This window comes from Canis lupus, chromosome 22 (assembly GCF_048164855.1).
Source record: "Canis lupus baileyi chromosome 22, mCanLup2.hap1, whole genome shotgun sequence".
Taxonomy (NCBI): Eukaryota; Metazoa; Chordata; class Mammalia; order Carnivora; family Canidae; genus Canis; species Canis lupus.
The window spans coordinates 35066741-35085553 of record NC_132859.1 but is presented as its reverse complement, the minus strand read 5'-3'; the positions used below and the strand labels follow the sequence as shown (position 1 = coordinate 35085553).

Sequence of the window (18813 nt, the reverse complement as noted above, 5' to 3'; positions counted from 1 at the left end):
ATCTTAGAAACTATTTTAGCTCATTGCAAGTATCCCAGGATATGCCACTTGTTTCAGCTAAAATTGGTGAGCAAAACTAAAATAAATCTGAAGAATTATATTTAAGAATTTGCTACCAATTCTTAGCAGGGGAGGGTCAACCTGTTAAAACATACACTTAACTTTTCCCAGAGAGCTCAAGATCTACATTAGGAATGAAGCAAAATCATGCTTTTTTCTTACATCCATGGAATAGGGTGAGAAAAGAATGTCAGAAAATCAAATATATTATAAACTGTCATTTACCTAAGTAGACTGGGGCTGATATGTAGAGATAATTGGTAGTCCTGAGACTATAGAAGAAAAGGTATGAGAAGCTTCTGACTGCTCCATGTTTAGATAAAGTAAAGGTCTCAATCTACAGCTATTCACACCTTTAATAAGATATTGCTAAATTTAATGGAGCACTTACCTATATTAGAATAATGAAGACCACTTGGGCACTCTTTTAAAAATTGCTTTTCACACACACACACACACACACACACACACACACACATTCCTGGTATCTTGAAAGAGGATTCATTTGTTATACCTCATGGAACACTTTGCACTTTGTGCCTCTGGGTTCATTACAGACTAACTATATTAATGACCAAAAGTAGAGAGACAAGAATGGGTTCTTTAGGAATCATTTCATTTCCTCATGGAGTTTTGTTGAGAGAGACAAAGAAAAGGAGAGAGAGAGAGAAGAAAAAGAAACATCTTCCAGTGAGAAAAGAAATGATTTTGAGGTAATTTTGCTAACTCAAAACCAGAGGTAGATGTATCACCAATTCATTTTGTTCCTTTCTATTCTCATATGTCCACATTTCCATCTTGGGAGAACCATTATAACTAGGTGATAACTTAAAAGAAGACTGAGGATGTGGATGATCCTTAACATCATGCCAGTATTTTCTTCGGTAATTGCTTCACTGTATGACAGGGAAGAAAGAAGCCTTTAAGTAGAAACTTTTTGTCCTGTCACCCTCCACCTGCCCCTAAATTCTTATTATTGGAAGCTTGTTAAGAGAAAACCATTACTAAGACCATACAATTCACATTAGAAGATTTCTCCTATCCTGACACCAACTCCTTAATGCATCGTTCTTTTTTCAAACAAAGACAGTGGAGAAAGGAAGAGCAGGCATTCTGATCCTTTTTCGAACATAAGTAAAATGCAGCTAATGATGTCCTGAAATGTAAGTACATATTACTAAAAGTAGATCCTATGTTTAGTAAGTGATGGAATAGCATTCAGGCATAAAACTTATAGAAAAACTTTATACCTCTATTGCCCACTGGAAAGTAAAACATTAAATGGTTCTTTATTTTCAAATTTTAGTTATACTTTATCTTACCCAACGGGAAGATATATCTGAAAAGCTGTGCATTAATCCTTTGTAACCTAAATCATGAGTCATCAGAAACTTACTCTATTATTTCTGACATTCTTTATCTTCATTTTGACATCCTAATAATTTTAGCTTGAAGTCTCTGTCTTGTGTCACCTCTTAGTCAAATAGCTAATAATCTATAAATAAAAATTGAAATGCAATAAACTGAATCCTCTATTTATAGGAATATTTTTGTACTCATAATCATTTTTCAAAATGAACAATCAAAATCCAAATTCTCTGCTTCATAAAATTTCATGGTTACATAATGGCTTTTCTTACGAGAATATACACCTTTATAATTAAATAGAAATTGAAGTTACTTTGATGGACTATAATTCTATGATTTATATGGAACCTGGTACAAAGTTGGTGCATAATAAATCACATCACCACTGTTCCATGTGTCTATTTAATGTATACTTATGCTTTGTTTCCCATCTTTTCTAGACCTGCTATGCCTTATATATAGCTGCAACTAGAGGCATATTGTTGATCAAAAATATCTGCTAACTCAGAAAAGTCTAGTGTTGGCACACTTGCCTTATATTGGTCATTGTATATCTTCATCTCATTAAATATTCCTGTTAAATGAAGCCCTTAACAAATATGCCTCCATGGTTCTCATTCCTCCCTCCACCCCCACTCCTTCTTCTTCCTCTTCTTCTATCACCTATTAAATGTAATGAAGGCTTGAAAGGTCATTGGAGGAATGAAGTGTTTATGGCCTTTGTGCAAGATAGGATACATAAAATTGACACAATTCTGGATACACAGAAATCTGTCACACCTTATTGCTTAAGCTGGAAGCCACAGCACATCAATCAGGCTTACTTTTCTTCAATGCCTCTCAGTCCTGCTGTCTTGCCACCCTTTATTTAAGCTGAACTGAGAAAGATTTGAAGGCACATGGCATATACTGCAATTTATTTAAAGAGAGGTTTACATATAGAGCAAAAGTAGTGTTGGGAGGAAAAATTTTTATCTACCTTTCAAAACTCTTCCAGCTGATCTTAGAATTACTTTGGCATGAGAGGAAGGAAAAAAAGTTTATGTGTACATAGAGGCTCAAAAATGAAAATTAGACCTAAGAAATGGCCAAAGCAGACAGATTTTATACTTTTTATACAGAGATAATAAATTTGTTGGGGAATTGACAGGACAAAGAAAACTTATGTTCAGGAGTTTTAGTTAGCAAGGAATTCTTTTTTTTTTTTTTTTTTTTTAATTTATGATAGTCACAGAGAGAGAGAGAGAGAGAGAGAGGCAGAGACACAGGCAGAGGGAGAAGCAGGCTCCATGCACCGGGAGCCTGATGTGGGATTCGATCCCGGGTCTCCAGGATCGCGCCCTGGGCCAAAGGCAGGCGCCAAACCGCTGCGTCACTCAGGGATCCCAGCAAGGAATTCTAAAGAGAATTTAGGCTGCGGTTATAAATTAATAAAAGTAACAAGAGTTGCTTATGTAGCCTTCTTGGCTTTGAATTTCCTACCCCTAATTATAAGAATGTCAGTTTACCTCCTGACACAAGGAGGGTACCATTCACATGAAAGATCTATTTCCTGCTTTATGGAGACAAAAGTTTTTGAAGTAGCTTTTATTTAATTTATAACTTTTATTTAAAATGAATATGTCAAAGTGGCACATTTTGCGGTGGCCTGTCTTTGACCCCTACAAAAAGTCTTTGATATATATATATATATTTCACATATATGTGAAAAAAATACACATCATGGAAAATGGCCAGCAGAAAAATAGCCAAACTACTTTTTTTCTTGCTGTACATTCACTTTCTCTGGATTTCAAAGTGTGATTCTTCTGGATGATTTCAGCCATCTGTGTAGTATAAATAGATTTGCAGAAGATATGGATTTGGACTGTTATCTGTTAGAAATGGAAAAGCCCCTAGTTTTTAAATCTGGCTGGGATTGGCAGTAATGAGGGGGGCATCTGGATTGCAGCCACAGTTTATGGCCACCATAATGTAGGACATGAAAAGATATCATAAAAGAAAAAATATATCATAAAAGTAAGGAAGGGAGGAAGTCTCCGTGTCATATCAAGACTACCTTCCTATCTTTAAGTCATTCCAGGTGGATGACTGGTGACCCTATGTAATATATGTTTAATTCTTAATCCAGCTGGAAGATCTTAAAAGGTGGATGAAATTCAAGGAAAATAAGACAAAAAGAAAGTTTTTTTTTTTTTAAATAAAACATACAATTTTAAGAAAAACCAGGAAGCAAGTTACATAGAAGAACAAAAGGTGGTAGAAGACAGAGTATTTATTTTATCATGATCCAGTCCACAATAGTGCTTTCCCAAAACACTGTTCACAAAGTATGGTCCCTGGATCAGCAGTTTCAGCATCACCTGGGACTGCTGCATGGGACATGCAAACTCCTGGACTCTCCCTAGATCTACTTAATCAGCAGCTCTGTAGCTGGGGCCCAGTAATCTGTGTTTTAACAAGCTCTCCAGGTGATTTTGATGCATAGTGAAGTCTGAGAACCATTGCTCTAAGCATTCAATAAATGACCACTGAAATGCAGAACTGTCATTTGAGACCAGTCCCTGCCTGCCTACAGACCTGACTTGCATTATTAGTTCTGTAACAGGGGTGGAAAGATCAGGGGTCCCAAATGCCTATAGCAGCTAAGCAGCTGCGGCGACCTATGCAGGTTGCATTCAGAAGCGCTGTAAGACATGTAGCAGGAATGAGGGGAGCAAGCTGGGCAAGGATGGTGAGAAATCGGAAAGAGCATAGGCTCTATCTATAGGACCTGCCCATTACTCAGTTCTGGCTTCTTGTTGCCGCAAGAAAATGCAAGCTTAGTATTGCTAGGTTTCCCGATTTTTAAAATAAATAGGAAATAATAATTTTTATGTATAATGAACATATTTTAAAATCTTGACAACCAGTTCAATTTAATATATACAGGGGTGCCTGGATGGTTCAGTCAGTTGAGCAACAACTCTTGATTTTAGCTCAGGTCATGATCTCAGGATTGTGAGATCAAGCCCAATGTTGGGCTCCATGCTCAGCAAGGAGTCTGCTTGTCTTTCTCCCTCTGCTCCTCTATTTGCATGTGTTCACTCTCTCTCTCAAAATTAATCAATCAATTAAAAAGACAAACAAAGAAAATTAATTAATCAATCAATTAATTAATTAAGATAAGTATATATAATTGTTTGAGCAAAAGAAAATTGATCACCAATACAGAATCAACTGCAGCCATTGGACAATGGTGATAAGGGGAGACTGACATGGGAAACAGAGCCCAAATTTGCTAAATTCCTCTCTTCCATTGTATGTTTCCAAAACGGACAGCAATTGTCATTATGTTGTGATTTTAAATACTCTCAAGCTACCATTTCTCAGCAAATCTCTCCATATCTACCTACCACAATGTCTGGAATTTTATCATTAGTGATAATCTCTGTTCATTTAATTGTTCTTGCCTCAAATATTTTCTTTGTCCTGAATAAACCTTAGAATGGTGGTTAGGTAAACATGGCCTTCAGAGTAACATCATTGGGTTCCACATTCTAATGTTTCCATTTACTAACTATAATTTTGAGCATGTTATAAAGTCTCTCTAAGCTCCAGTTTCTTTAGCTGAAGCTTAAAAATAAACTGTGATAATCAATGATACCTTATGGACCATTGTTCAGACTCAGCAAATGATATTTACTGTTCTTGTTTCACTCATAAGCAACTTCCTGTGGATGAGTTTATTAAACTGCTTTCCTCCAAGGATTTGAGAGAAAGTTTAATGGTGAATGAAATACAGTTAACTTGAGAACATAACAATAGCTAGAGTGAAATGACTATACTTCCAGATGTCCTAGAAATTAGCCCAATGGCCACCAATTCCAAGGGAATTTCTTGGCCTGTATGTCCTACCTGTGACGTGGCCTTGCCCCTAAAATATTCAGGTATATAGAAGAGGAAGATACATGTTATAGCTTCCCTGCCTGCAGACCATGATCAAAAAATCCTTTTTGAAGAGCTTATTAGTCTTTAAGACTCCTTGAAAGGAAACGACCAAAAGATGTCCTGTCTTTTATATTAGCCTTAAAAATATCTTGAAAATGTATCTGTGCCTCTAGTCATGCTTTATGTCTCTTCCCCCACTCTGGCTACTCTATTAATAAATGATAAGAGAAAAATTCATTGTGATATATTTTCAATTGTGTTTCACAGTTTTCTTTCCATGGATTAATAATGGTGAAGAAAAAATTATCTGACCAGTGAAATGCATTAGCCTCTGTCCAAATGTTTTATTTTGAAAATTATAAGTTAGAACCCTCTGACTATTCCAAATGGAATATGCATGGAAAAACGTAAATGTCTAAATTTTCTTGAGTCATTTCACTTTTTTGTTGTTGTTGATCTGTTGACACAAGTTGACTATGTATTTTTTAGTAAAATTAGTAATTTTTGATATATAGGAATGGCATAGTCAAAAAATAAACTAGAGGCCCTTGAGTGGCTCAGTCAGTTAAGCATCTGCCTTTGACTCAGGTCATAATCTTAGGGCCCTGGGATTGAGCCCAGTATCTAGGATCTCTGCTCAACAGGGAGTCTGCTTCTTCCCATGCCCTCCCCCTGCTCATGCTCTCTTTCTCTTTCTCAAATAAATAAATAAAATCCTAAAAAAAATGATAAACTTAATCCAGAAAAAGAATTGGAAATAAGTATACTAAAAGTTATATTTAATGCTTAGAAGTCTGAATGTGCAATCTATCATTATAGAGGTACTGGTGGTCAATACAATGCGTTAGAACTATGTACAATGGACAGTTTAGTATCAAAAACTTTCTACACTGTAGAGTTTTGCGAAAGTGTGAATGTCATCCAACACTAAGTGCTTAAGACACCATTTTATTTCTGCTGCCATATTAGCAAGTGTCAATGAACCATCCATTTCAACTTTCTCTAAACTTCTGGTAAATTCTTATTTTAATAACTCTTTTATCACAGTGGAAGTTTCTAAGCAATATCGTGGTACTCTCACACGAGAAACCCAGCTAAATAGGCAAGAATATTCAACTTTAGTTGACATGAGGTACACTACAAATTCACAGGCATAACCCAGACAATATCCTCTGGAATTAAGAGCCACCATTCAGAAGGGTGATGCCAAGTTTCTGCAACTTTTTTTTTTTTTTGGTTTGGTGCCTTGATAACCCTACTTTGGGTAGACTTAGTCCAGTAAAGTGTGGCTTTGTCAGGGACAGTAAATGACATAGACATTTCCTTACAAGGGCCTGGAAAGGAAGAAGGGAAAATCTAAAAGAAGTGAAAGGTAGGTATTCAGACAAGGGGAGAATGAGAGAGATAGAGAACATTTTCTTCTCACATGTTTTTCATATCACAACCCTTTGCATGGGGTCCAATAAACAAATATATATGTCTTTACTTAAATTAAGTTTTGTCTTCAAGCTGTTTGATCCTGTCCTGCTTGCTTATGAATGGTTACAGAGAATATCGATAAAATTGTTAACTCTTATGGTTGTGATTCCATATATGCTTCAAAAAAGAGAAACAACAACAAAAAAAGACAAACAAAGAAAAACATCAACACAGAACCTCCAAGATTCAACAATGGATGAATATTTAAATTACCTCCTGATGGAAGGAAGCACATTTCCATATGAAGAGTGAAGCCATGGTCTCAAAATAATGATAGAAACAGAATGTCTTGAATTAGTTCTAATTAAGTATCTGTTGAATATCTACTATGTGCCTAGCACTGGACCACAGTGCTGAAGATGAAAACAGAATTCTGTTCCTGCCCACCAAGAACTGACAATCTAGTTAAGGAAGTACCTATTGTTTAAAAAGCTACATATACATATCTTATATTATTATGGTTAAGTTTTTATTAAATACTGAGGCAGATTTACATAGAGGCTTAGCCCAGTCTGGCATATCTGGGACAATTTTCTGGAGAAGAAAATCTTTAAGATAATTTGTGAATACCTGCAGGTCTGGATGAGTGGATGTGAGAGCAGGGTAGGAAGGGTGTTGTATACATTGAACATATCCATGGCATTTCATCACTTTCAGTAGCCTAGTGCATGTCACTGACATCTTTAGCCTAGAAACCAAAACAGCCCCCTGATGGTCTCCCCACACACCTTTTTGCCCCGTATGATCCATCCTTTATGCAGCAGTAGAGTTTATCTCATCAAAGCACACATTATACTATGCTGCCCCTTGTTTCAAACCTTTCAAAGACACTTCCACTGCAGTTAGAATAACATCATAACTCTTCTGCATAGCCTGTAAGACCTTGTGTGACCCAGCCCTGCCTCCTTTTCCAGTGTGGTCGCCTCATAGTCTCAGGGTCGTCTGCTTCCTGTTCTTCCTGTCTTTGCCTAAAGGTCTCCTCCCGGAGTTTCCCTCCCCTTCCATTTCAGCAGCTGACTTTCCATTCTCTTTGCTTCCATCATCATCATTATAATTTTCCAGTCTCAGTTTGCCCCTTCATTTTCCCCAGGTACTTAATGTGGCTTGTAAAATTCTAAGTTATTTTTCCATTAAATTCTAAATTACGAATAAGTTAATGTTTGTGTTGGCCTCTTCCACCAGGACATTAGGTAGGGTCACATCTATTTTGTCTCCATTGTTTCCCCGAAACCTAGCATTTAGTAGACAGTCAAGAACTATTTGCTGAATGAGCGCAAGAAGTAGCATATGTGTGAGAGCATGTGCATTAGTTATGTATTTCTGCAAAACAAATGACTTTAAAATTTAATGGCTTAAGACAACAAGCATACATTATCTCAGAGTCACTGGAGGATTGGGACTCTGGGCATATCCTAGCTGGGTCCTCTGGCTTAGATCTCCTACCAATATCTAATCAATGTGTCAGCAGAGACCACAGTCACTCAAGGCCCTGCTCAGAGAGAAGCCACTTATACGTTTGTTCATGTTTGTTGTCAGCAGGATTCGGGCCTCTCCTGTGAGCTACTCATAACACAGTACTTTGCTTTCCCTAGAATGAAGGCTCATAGAAAGAAAGAGAACAAGGGACTGTAAGACAGAGGTCGCAGTCTTTCAAAACCTAACCTTTGTAGTGACATCCCTTCTCTCTGGCTGCATTCTGTTCATAGGATGGACTCACTGGATCTCTAGACCAGCATCAGCATTTTCTCTGGGCAGAATCTCAGGCCCCGCCCTAGGTCTACTGAATATGACTCTGCAGCATCACAGCAGCCCCAGGACATTTCTATGCACATTGAAGTGAAAGGTAGGTATTCAGACAAGGGGAGAATGACAGAGATAGTTTGAAAGAGTATCTTAAATGACACAAACAGGAAATAAAATATAGAATTCACTCTGGAATCTGCCCTTTTAACTGTTCTACTGTTTGTGTCTCCCAGAATTTGCAGCGCATGGGGTAACAAATGATTTTTTGAAGTTATATAATCTATGAGTTACAGCAGAATTAGGGTGATTTCTCTGATAATCATGATCTCTCATATTTGCATTTTAAGATGTATTTTATTAGGGAAGAAGGGTGTAGTTATAACCAGTATACTGGGAATTGTAGAGAGTGATTATAATAGACATGTGAGCCACTTTCATGTGAGCCACTATGGAAAAACACTGAGAATGTTGCTCTAGAATGTACATATATACTCAGATAGATAGATAGATAGATAGATAGATAGATAGATAGATAGATATAACATATTTATATAGATATAATATATATGATATATATATATGTATATATATAACATCAAGTGCCCCCACATTACACTGGGTTAATACTAATAGGCTTATCAATATGCATCACTTCTGTCATATGTGTCAGTGGAACTGATCTGAGTTGGAAAAAGTCATAGGAGTGGGATTATGAGGTCCTGCCCATATTTCTTTTCTGCTAACTCCCTGAAGCAGTAAAAACCAGCAGCAATAACTACGACAACAAAAAAATCTGGCCATATTCAAAAATAATAATAATTTGCAGTAGTCAATTGATTACCTCTGAAACCTTAGGACATAACACCCAAGTATCCTCTGGGGTCCAGATAGAGCTGACCCCCAGGCAATGACTCATTGTCATACTAAGGAGTCTCTGGAAATGCTGAATACCTTCTATGCAAAGAACACCCAACTGAAATAAACCTACCAGGAGGATTGCCTTATGTGGGAATTTTCATGCTCAATGTCGATTTTGTGGTGGCAAATTCAACCACCTTTGCCATAGTTGAGTGGAGCTAGAGCCAGGTTTCTGCCTAAGAGAGGGGCAGTTGCCTTTGAGTTGGCTGGTGGCCCAGCATATATATTCTGTCCCACAAGAATGGCCCACTCTTGGTAGCGACAAAGTAACTGTAATTGTGTTTCAGTCACAATTGTAGACCCAATAAACAATGCTTCTTGGTCTTCTCTCTTGCATAATACCCTCCCTTTGAATCTGGGTTGGGTCTGTTGACTCACTTTAGTCAACAGAATGTAGCTGAAATGAAGCTCTGGAATTCTGGGCCTATGGACTTAAGAATGCCTGGCAGTGGGAACAACAAAACTCTCAGCACTTAATGGGCCCATCCAAACCCCTGCACTATATATAAGACTTGCCCAAATGATAATAAGGCTTCTAGCAGCAGAAGGCCACATCCCTAGGATGAGCCTGACACTACTACCACCTCTCTTTAAAATGCCTACCTGAGAAAGCTCAAGACTGTCAGGAGTGTTCACTGTTATAGCAAAAACGTGGTGATAGATAGGCCCCAGAGTCTGGTCTTAGTATAAATCCTTACTCTACCTTTTGAGATGTAAAGCTACTGCCCAGAATGTTTTCTCATGAACCTGAGCGCCAACAGTCAGGGAGATGACTGTTCTTGCTCCTAGTTCCTGGGAAAAGATAAGGGCCTAATGTCAGCGGATGCCTTGTTTTTAACTTAAACCACTACTTCCTGCCAGGAAGATACAAGAACTTTGGGAGGCATCTGAGTGGCTCAGTCCATTAAGCATCTGCCTTCAGCTCCAGTCATGATCCTGGGTCCTGGGATCAGGGCCCTGCATGGGGCTCCCTGTGCAGTGAGGTCTACTTCACCTCTCCCTCTGCCCCATCCTCTGCTCATATGCGTTCTCTCTCCTATGCTCTCTCTCTCTCTCAAATGAACAAATTAAATGTTATTTTTTTTAAAAAGGATATGAGAACTTTGTTTCTCCTCTGAATTAGTGCCAATTAGGATACACATGGACTCAGTCACGTGGACTACCCCATGTGTACCCTTCAGTGCCCTTCCCCTAGCACACCCCAGCCTTCAATGTCTCCTGCCTTTGTTCAGTGAGGTTGAGTTCCATTCATGCTGGACTCCTTTCCTTCCTCCAGCAGTTACTAATGAATAAATCTGTCCTTACCACTTTAATGTCTGGGTTTGTTTCTCTCTGATAGCAGCTCCTGCCTTGCTCTCTTTCTGCCACTGAGCCACCACAAAAGTCCAGGTGCCCTGCTGGACAAGGAGAGAGAATCCACAGGAAAAGAGAGATCTTGAGACTGCTTGGGGAGAAATGAGGGACCCAGCCAACATGGGGAAAATGGGTTCCCACAGACAGGACTTGGACCCCAGTCAGGTTGTCCCTCACCAGGCCCAACTTGAAACTTCCTAGCTCAGACATCACTTGTGAGTAAAGATGCCCCTCAAGATACTCCCATCCCCATGGACATCAGGGAGAACATCTTGGCAGACACCAGGTAAAGTCCCAACCCACACAATCACAGGCAAATAACATAGTTCTGACTTTAAAGATAGTTTGATACACAGGAATAGTAACCAATTAATTCTCCTGGTGGAGGAGAAGATAGCAAAATCCACAAATCAATTACTGAAATAAGGGGTAAAGAGGAGAGAAGAGAAAGGACTTCCAGTAGCAGCCAAGTAAACTAATTAAAAAAAAAAATCACAAAACGCTTAGTGGGAAGCTAAATCATGCTAAGCGCAGAGTACCAGAGAGCCCTGAGCCGTAAGAGTGGCTAGTTCCCAGGAACATTCCACAGCCTTGTCAGGTCTGACCAGCAGCTGAAACACATCCTGAAGTTACCTGGGTTCTCTATTTCTTGCATTCTTGCATTCTGATATCAACCACTCACTGCAATGGAATGAGCTCCTTCCAACCTCAGAAGTGCCTGGAGCAGATGCCACTCAACCATCAGGAAAGTATAGATTAAGCGAGAAGGTTAATTGTTACTATTTCTATTTCCACTCTCAAATCCTGCAGGAAACTGCTGTGACCAGTGTTTTCTCTTTCATCAGAACTCCTAGCACAAATTAATGGCATTTATTATTTGCAACCAATGATATGTTCTCTGGGATTTTCTCTTAAATGACCTGTTGTTATTTTTCCCTTTAATATTACCTCCATTTTTATGTACACAACTGAGGATGGAAACTTTGACTCCAATCAAAGTTTGGAGTTAATCAGTTAACTGCCTTAAGTAGGGAGACCAAGATCTGGATCATTTTCTACCATCCAAAGAACATAGCGGCCTCAATAAAAATTTTGCTGAACAGAGGCAGATATTAAACCTGCAACCCGGAAGAGCCTACAGTAAAGAGTAACCAGTGTATGCCTGGCCAAGTAGCAGGGCATCCAAATCTAGCACCTTTGACCTCAGAAAATATGACCTCTGTCAAAGGGACTGAAGGCAAATCCTCAAGCTAGTAGTTTGCTTTAATTGAATTCATGAGAAAAGGGAAATAGTTTTATGCATTCATTTTAATTAATTATTTATTAATGGAATTAATTGGTTATTTGATTTTGTTTTAGAAATTTATATGACTTGTTTGTTTCAGCTAGAGATTTGGAGCAGAAAGGTACCCAGGACACCAGGATTCTTCCTCCAGAACATGATGAATGAAGCCATCAAAGCAACCAAGATTTCCTTTCAAAACCATTCATGAACCTGGGCCCCACTGAGCATTATTGCTGATATTATTCATGCATCGTTCATCTCTTACAATGAACTACAAGTTTCTGAGTGAAATATCCAATACATGTTAGTTCCTGGGGGGAGAAACAACTTAGAAATGCAGCCTGAGGCAGAACACACTTCCCACATTGGCTTCCTCCCTCCTCTCTCCCAACCTCCTACCAAATATACACTTTTCTTATCCTTTTTTTTCCCTCCAAAGTAGATGATTAGAGTAAAGAGTAAAATGATAGCTTCCCACCCCATTTCCACAGGACACATGGCACGGAGGGAGACAGAACTTTGGTCACCATGAAACATTAGGCATTTTCATGAGCAAATCCTAGAGAGAGGAGGGAAGCTATTTCCCAGCACAGACATATATGATGCTTTGAGTGGTTCAGTTAGAAAGATTCAGCTGATTGCTAAAATCAGGGTAGGGGTAATGCTTCAAGCTCTCCATGGAGGATGTTTCTTTAATTGGGCAGTTTAATTGCCAGCCACTTAGGAATGCATGTCAGGCCCTGCCAATAATCAAATAGCCTTTGTCCAAACTAGCTTCCCCTCTGAAAGTTACCTCAACCTGTTAAAGCTCCCAGTGTGCTCAAGGAAATCAAACTTTCCCTCTTTCACTTTCCAAGAAATTTTTTGAGCAAAGAGCAAGTTGTCCATACAGAGAAAATCCATCTGCCAATAATGCCATGAAAGACTTAAGTAAGCGTCATGGTTATAATGTGCAGATTTAATATCTAAGGCAATTATTCCTATCCACCTCAGATTCTTATATTTAGCCAGCACCAGTCCAGGGAGACAACAGACATCCCTGGGAGCCCAGCTTATCTGATAGGACAACATAACCTTTAGGTCTGATAACGGTGCCAAATATTGAATACTTAAAAGCAAATGTTATTCTAATTAACTGCATTCAGAAATGACAGCAGTTTCTCCTTCTAAAGCTGGCTTGAAGACTTTCCCTCAATACTCAAATCAGTAGCGAAGCAAAAAAGTAACATGTGAGCATAAAGCCAGTTTGCACTAGGAAACAGGAAGCAATTCATGACCTTCCAAACTGAATAGGTATTGTAATCTAGTGTACTTTGCAGAGCACTATAAGAGCATGGTCAACAGGGAACACTCTGCATATAAAACCAACTCTCCTGAAGCTGGTAGGGCAGTTTCACAGGATAGGATTATGAGAAAACAGGAATAGAAAAACAGCCGATCTAATTTATCCACTATAAATAAATTTCTGTTCTTCCTGAAGTGGGTTTTCTAGGAGGACTCAATGCCATGGTGAGTTCCCCATAGTTATTCTATTTATTTTCTCTTTATTATTAGATTTATCACACAAGCAATATATGTTTGTTGTAGACAAATACTAATAGAAAATACTGATGAACAAAGAGAAACGCAATTTAAATCATATATATGCACACAAATCCTACTATTCTCAAATGACCGATGTTAGTATCTTCATATAAACATGATTTTTTCTTATGACATGACATATGTATGAGTGATAACTGAGTTTAATGTGAAACACCTTTGTAATATTCTTTTAAAAATTGATGTATTGTGTTTCCTTATATTGGGCATATGTTTACATCAACATTTAACAATGTTCTATTACAAAGATGGCCTATAATTTACTTAATGATCCTGTTATCAGATATTTGGGTTACCTCTAATGGGTGTGTATGGAAATGTGCCCAATGCCTGGCACAAATTTCCCAGAGTTCACACTTTCAAAGATTTCTGGAAATCTCCATGTTAGCACTTCAGAAAGCTATCCATTTATATGAGCAATGCTCTCAGTGAGAATCTTTTGGCATTGTCTTTCAGAATGCCTCCAACATCTGCAGGGTGTGAGTATTACACTTTTCCACTATTAGGTACAAAGGCAGTCAGGGAGAATAGAAAGCACAGTGCTCCAAAATATGAAAAGGTATAACAAAAGTATCCACTCAAATCTTGAAATTTCTATACAGTTTTCCTTTACTTTAAACATATAAGTGAATTTTTAATTCTATGCTCTCAGATATCCATATCAGTTTTAATGTTATTTTTATCCAACATCCTTATATTTGATCAGTACTCTGTGTTTATACCAATACATCATGAACCAAAAGATCACATACCAGTGTTATAGTTCCCGGGGTTACCTGCTAAAATAGTTTGCATTTTGGTCATGACTGGACTCATGACAACAACCTCAGGCCACCATGAGACAAATCCTGTAAGCGGCAAAGGTAACTGACATGGGGGTTTGAATTTAGGTTCAATATCATCAACATCTCCTAAGTTTGTGTTCTAGCCATGAACTTTAATATTCCTTATCTCATTTGTCCACATACCAGCCTTGTGAAACATCCAGGAAGAGAGAATTATCCCATCCCTTGGGTTTTATTTGGAATGCTGGAAGACCACTTATTTTCTTGAGCTCTAAATTGAAGACGGGTTTTCTAAATGTGTAGCTCCAACTTCTGACTCCATGCCATTGGTTGTTATACACCTTTGAAATCTCCTCATTGAATTTCTGGCCATAATGCATTTTACCTGTTCAAACCTTTACCTACCAATAACTTGTGAATCATTCCCACAGGCTCAGTTAACACATAGGGATCTTCCTCTTTATGACAAGTCCCCACCTGTGCTCATCGTTCACCTCCTTTACCACAACAACCATCACCTATGATCTCTATGTATGTCCCCTTGCTAGGAACACATCTTATACCTGGTTATCTCCTGCAATAGTTCTTCCTGTAAGGTCTTAAATTTCATAGTCCCACAATCTCCCAACAATTTCCCATCCTTTTTCCTCAATTATCATGGTATGTCCACCAGACCTAATACTGGTATCTCACATTCCACCATTTTCTCTTGCTCTCTTAGCTCTTCTGATTTCACTCCTTCCCTTCTCTACCTGAACTCGATAATACCTATCACCTTGGCTATGCTCTGAACAGCATCCTCAACTCCTCAGAGCTTTGGCCTGCTGCCTTAGTTGTACAAATTCACAACCTGGATTTCCCATGGGAATCTCCAACTAACTGTATCTAAATGAAATTCTTTTTAGACTTGTTAATTTTCTCCTTCAGTTGCTGTTCTTGAGTGAGGGGTCCTACAGTCTACCCCAGTAACTCAAACCAGAAGCCTGGAAGCAATTCTCCATCTCCAAGGGGCCCTCATACCTTGCATTGTACATCTTCAAATTATCTCTTGAATCTCATTTTCTCTCTTTACATTGCCAGCACAACACCGCTGGTATTGACTTTTATTATCTCTACAAATGAGAAAGAAAACCCCCTAACTTGTTTCCCAGGCTTGAGCCTCAATCCATATCCTTATTATGCTAATGATGAAAATACCCTGTCTCCCTACTTTCCAATCTCCCTTCCCAAAACACCAAACCATGCAGAATGCTACAAAAATATCCCATTCTTCTTCCTTTTGGAATTTGTTCAAAAGGAATCAGAGATGATTTACAGAGTAATATACACCGGAACTTTTTAAAAAGATGAAGAAAGAAAAGGAGGATGTGGTAAGAGAGAGGAAAAAAGATTAAATTGGAAGTAAATATATATGCCATAAAAATATATATAGTTGTTTGATGGGACCCCAATCTGCATGTGTACTTCTTGTCAGCCAAAGCAAAGAAGGAAACCTAGTCAGTTGCAAGCTTTACCACATCAGTGGGATAAAAAAAAAATTAGTTACTTGTTGTGAGACCTAAGAGAAGTGTCTCCCATAGTAGCCAAGCATTGTTCTTAGGCTTCCATGCTAAAAACCATATGTACTACTCAATAGTCAGGTCTAATCTTTACTTGTTGTGGGGCTTCCCTGATCCCACCAGTACTCCCACCCACCAGAGTTAATGATTCACCCTTTCACCCCACTTCAGTATCTTGGACTTGCTTCTGTTTGCACAAATTTCATGTACCAAGAATGTATGCCATCACCATATGCAAGAGTCTTATTAAGGGACTCTGCTTGACTCTGCCAAGCTCGTCTTTGTATTCCTATAAGTGCTTGGACTAGTGAAAACACATCTGAGTGCTTTACAGTTACATTGAAGAATAAAAGATCTGTGTCTTTTAGTAGTCCTTTGTAATCCAAATAGGACTATGTCTTTTGCGAGCTAAATCTAATAGCTTACAACATAACTTTGGCATTTCCTAGCAGATCTGTGAAGTTCAACCGAATTCAGTTTCTTTAGTACCAAACATGCCACCAAAAATAAGCTTATTTAGTGGGCATGTAGATAGAGGGGAGAAGATGGAAATAGGGCCAGCCAGCTTTTCTTCTAGTGTGGATACCCTGACCCCAGTGTGGATGACCGTTAGGTTTTCAAATGTCTCCCGATAGGCTGGGTAGAATTTAGGGGAAACTTGATGGTAACCCCCCCTCTCATGCCAAAGAGTATCAGACAATTAGGACTGGGTCTCAGAATGGCCTTCTTATGAAATGACTGTAACACTGATTGAACCAGATTTATCAATAATCTGATCTCACACCTGCTAGTGCTCTCTCCCCACTTCTGGTTATAAGAGCTAATCAAGCTTTCTGTTGGCTACTCCACCTGAGATTGTAATAACAGAAAGGCACTTATATCTCATCTGCTTATTTCTGCCAAAATTCTTATCAAAAGTGGGGATGAAGTAGCAGATATAATCTCAATGATAGTTCCAGTTCTCCTTCCCTTCCTGGATATATTACACCTCCATTCCCCTCTTTGCAATAAGTAGATCCATGTAACTAGTCATGACTAGTGGTTTTGGTGGTAAGCTAATTCTTTACCTACTCTTTCCCTGAGACAGTAAAAATGTAAGCATATGATCAGATGGAGGTGACATCAAATCAAAGTATCCTGGAATGTCGAAACACTACACACAAGGTGGCTGCCCTGGGATTCATCAAGACTTGCAGAAGATTTTTCAAGAGCAAGAAATACACATTTATTTTATGATGCCATTGAGATTTCATAGTGCTTGTTATTGCAACATTGCCTAACCTGTCCTGACTTATGCACGTGGCTTTTAAAACTACCACCATGGACTCAATCACTTTACCTGAAATTAGGGAGAGAAATTTAATTCATCAGAACATCCTTCTGGCTGAGTCTTCTTGATACATACAAAATTATCACTTCATCCAACATATATTTTGAGTCCAAAACAGATTCACTATCTAAACTCCTTGTTTTTTACTACATTTTCAAGAGAAAAAAAAAAACATCAACATGAAAATATTGTCAAATTAAAGCTAAAAACCCTTTTGCCATTTTGATTCCAATTTTCCTAATAAGAAATACCCTTCGCATGCCATTACATATGGTACCTATGTAATGATTCATAGATTGAGAGATCATAAAAAAAGACACTAAAACCAGGCATTCAGGGTCTTGCTGGAAAGTGTGCATTTCCACATGTCATTCACTTGGAAATATGTGTACTTCTAGGGTGAAAGTAGCAAGTTAATATTTTTTTCAGGGAGACAATCAGTATATATATATATATATATATATATACACTAGGACTAATAGGGAAACAAATCCTGAAAGCAGGCCGGAAGGCCTGAAGAGCAGGTTTGGCATAATGAGATGGCGTGGATGACAAGCCGAGTCTCCTGCAGTCACAAATAGCTTGTTCACAGAGGCAGAGTTGAAGAGGATCATTTTTGTCAGATGGAGTAGTCAGATGGTAACCTGTACCCCAGGTGTATAAATGTTCTGCATAAAAGAGCTGCTGGCCTTTTAATACATTTAATAAACTCTCAGCATGTGGCCGATTCCTCACAAAATATGAAAAGTGTTGAAATGAGCTGGGTGGCAGAAATTTGTGTTTAACTGCCTATCTCACTTCCTAAGGCCTACTTCAAACGGAGGTATGCAAGCCTTTCACACTGCCTGCCCAGCATGGCTATTTGCCAATGAGATTGTACTGAGTAGAGCAAACACTAAAAACCGAACACCAAACAAAGCATAACAAAAGGAAGAAAGGAAGAAATTCTTCTTCTAGGAAGGTCCTGAAAAGACAGTCTCTTCAGCAATGAAAATGATTAATCATTTTAATCTTTCAACGAAAGAGCTCCTTATTGCTGAAGACAGCTCTCAAGACCCTATGTTTTTGACGACTTAAGACCCTCACAATGTATGGCCTCTCATCATCAGACATTTATGTAGAATGAGTAATGATTTATGTAATGGAGTTAGAAATGGGGATGTTATTTGTAATGCCTGTACATAATTAATTTAATTTTTGTCTGAAATAACAGTTTCCAGGGGCTAGTGAACCAATATACCTACATTTTAAGTCCTTAAGTGCTATATTTCCCTGAGTTGAGAGAACTGTATCCACCCTTGAAAATCTGGAGTCAAGAGGTTATAACTACCTATAATAACTGCTAAAATATACTGAATACTTACTTTATGTCAAGCATAACTATAAGTACTTTCCATATAT

The 18813-nt window shown here is 38.3% G+C and overlaps 1 long non-coding RNA gene across 1 annotated transcript; it reads left to right on the top strand.

Moving 5' to 3' along the window:
- Positions 1 to 647: 647 nt before the first annotated feature.
- LOC140614479 (uncharacterized) lies at positions 648 to 14387 on the top strand. The gene is made up of 3 exons (XR_012015334.1): positions 648 to 773; positions 8544 to 8680; positions 12237 to 14387. It is a non-coding gene; the product is annotated as an uncharacterized lncRNA (long non-coding RNA).
- Positions 14388 to 18813: the final 4426 nt, after the last annotated feature.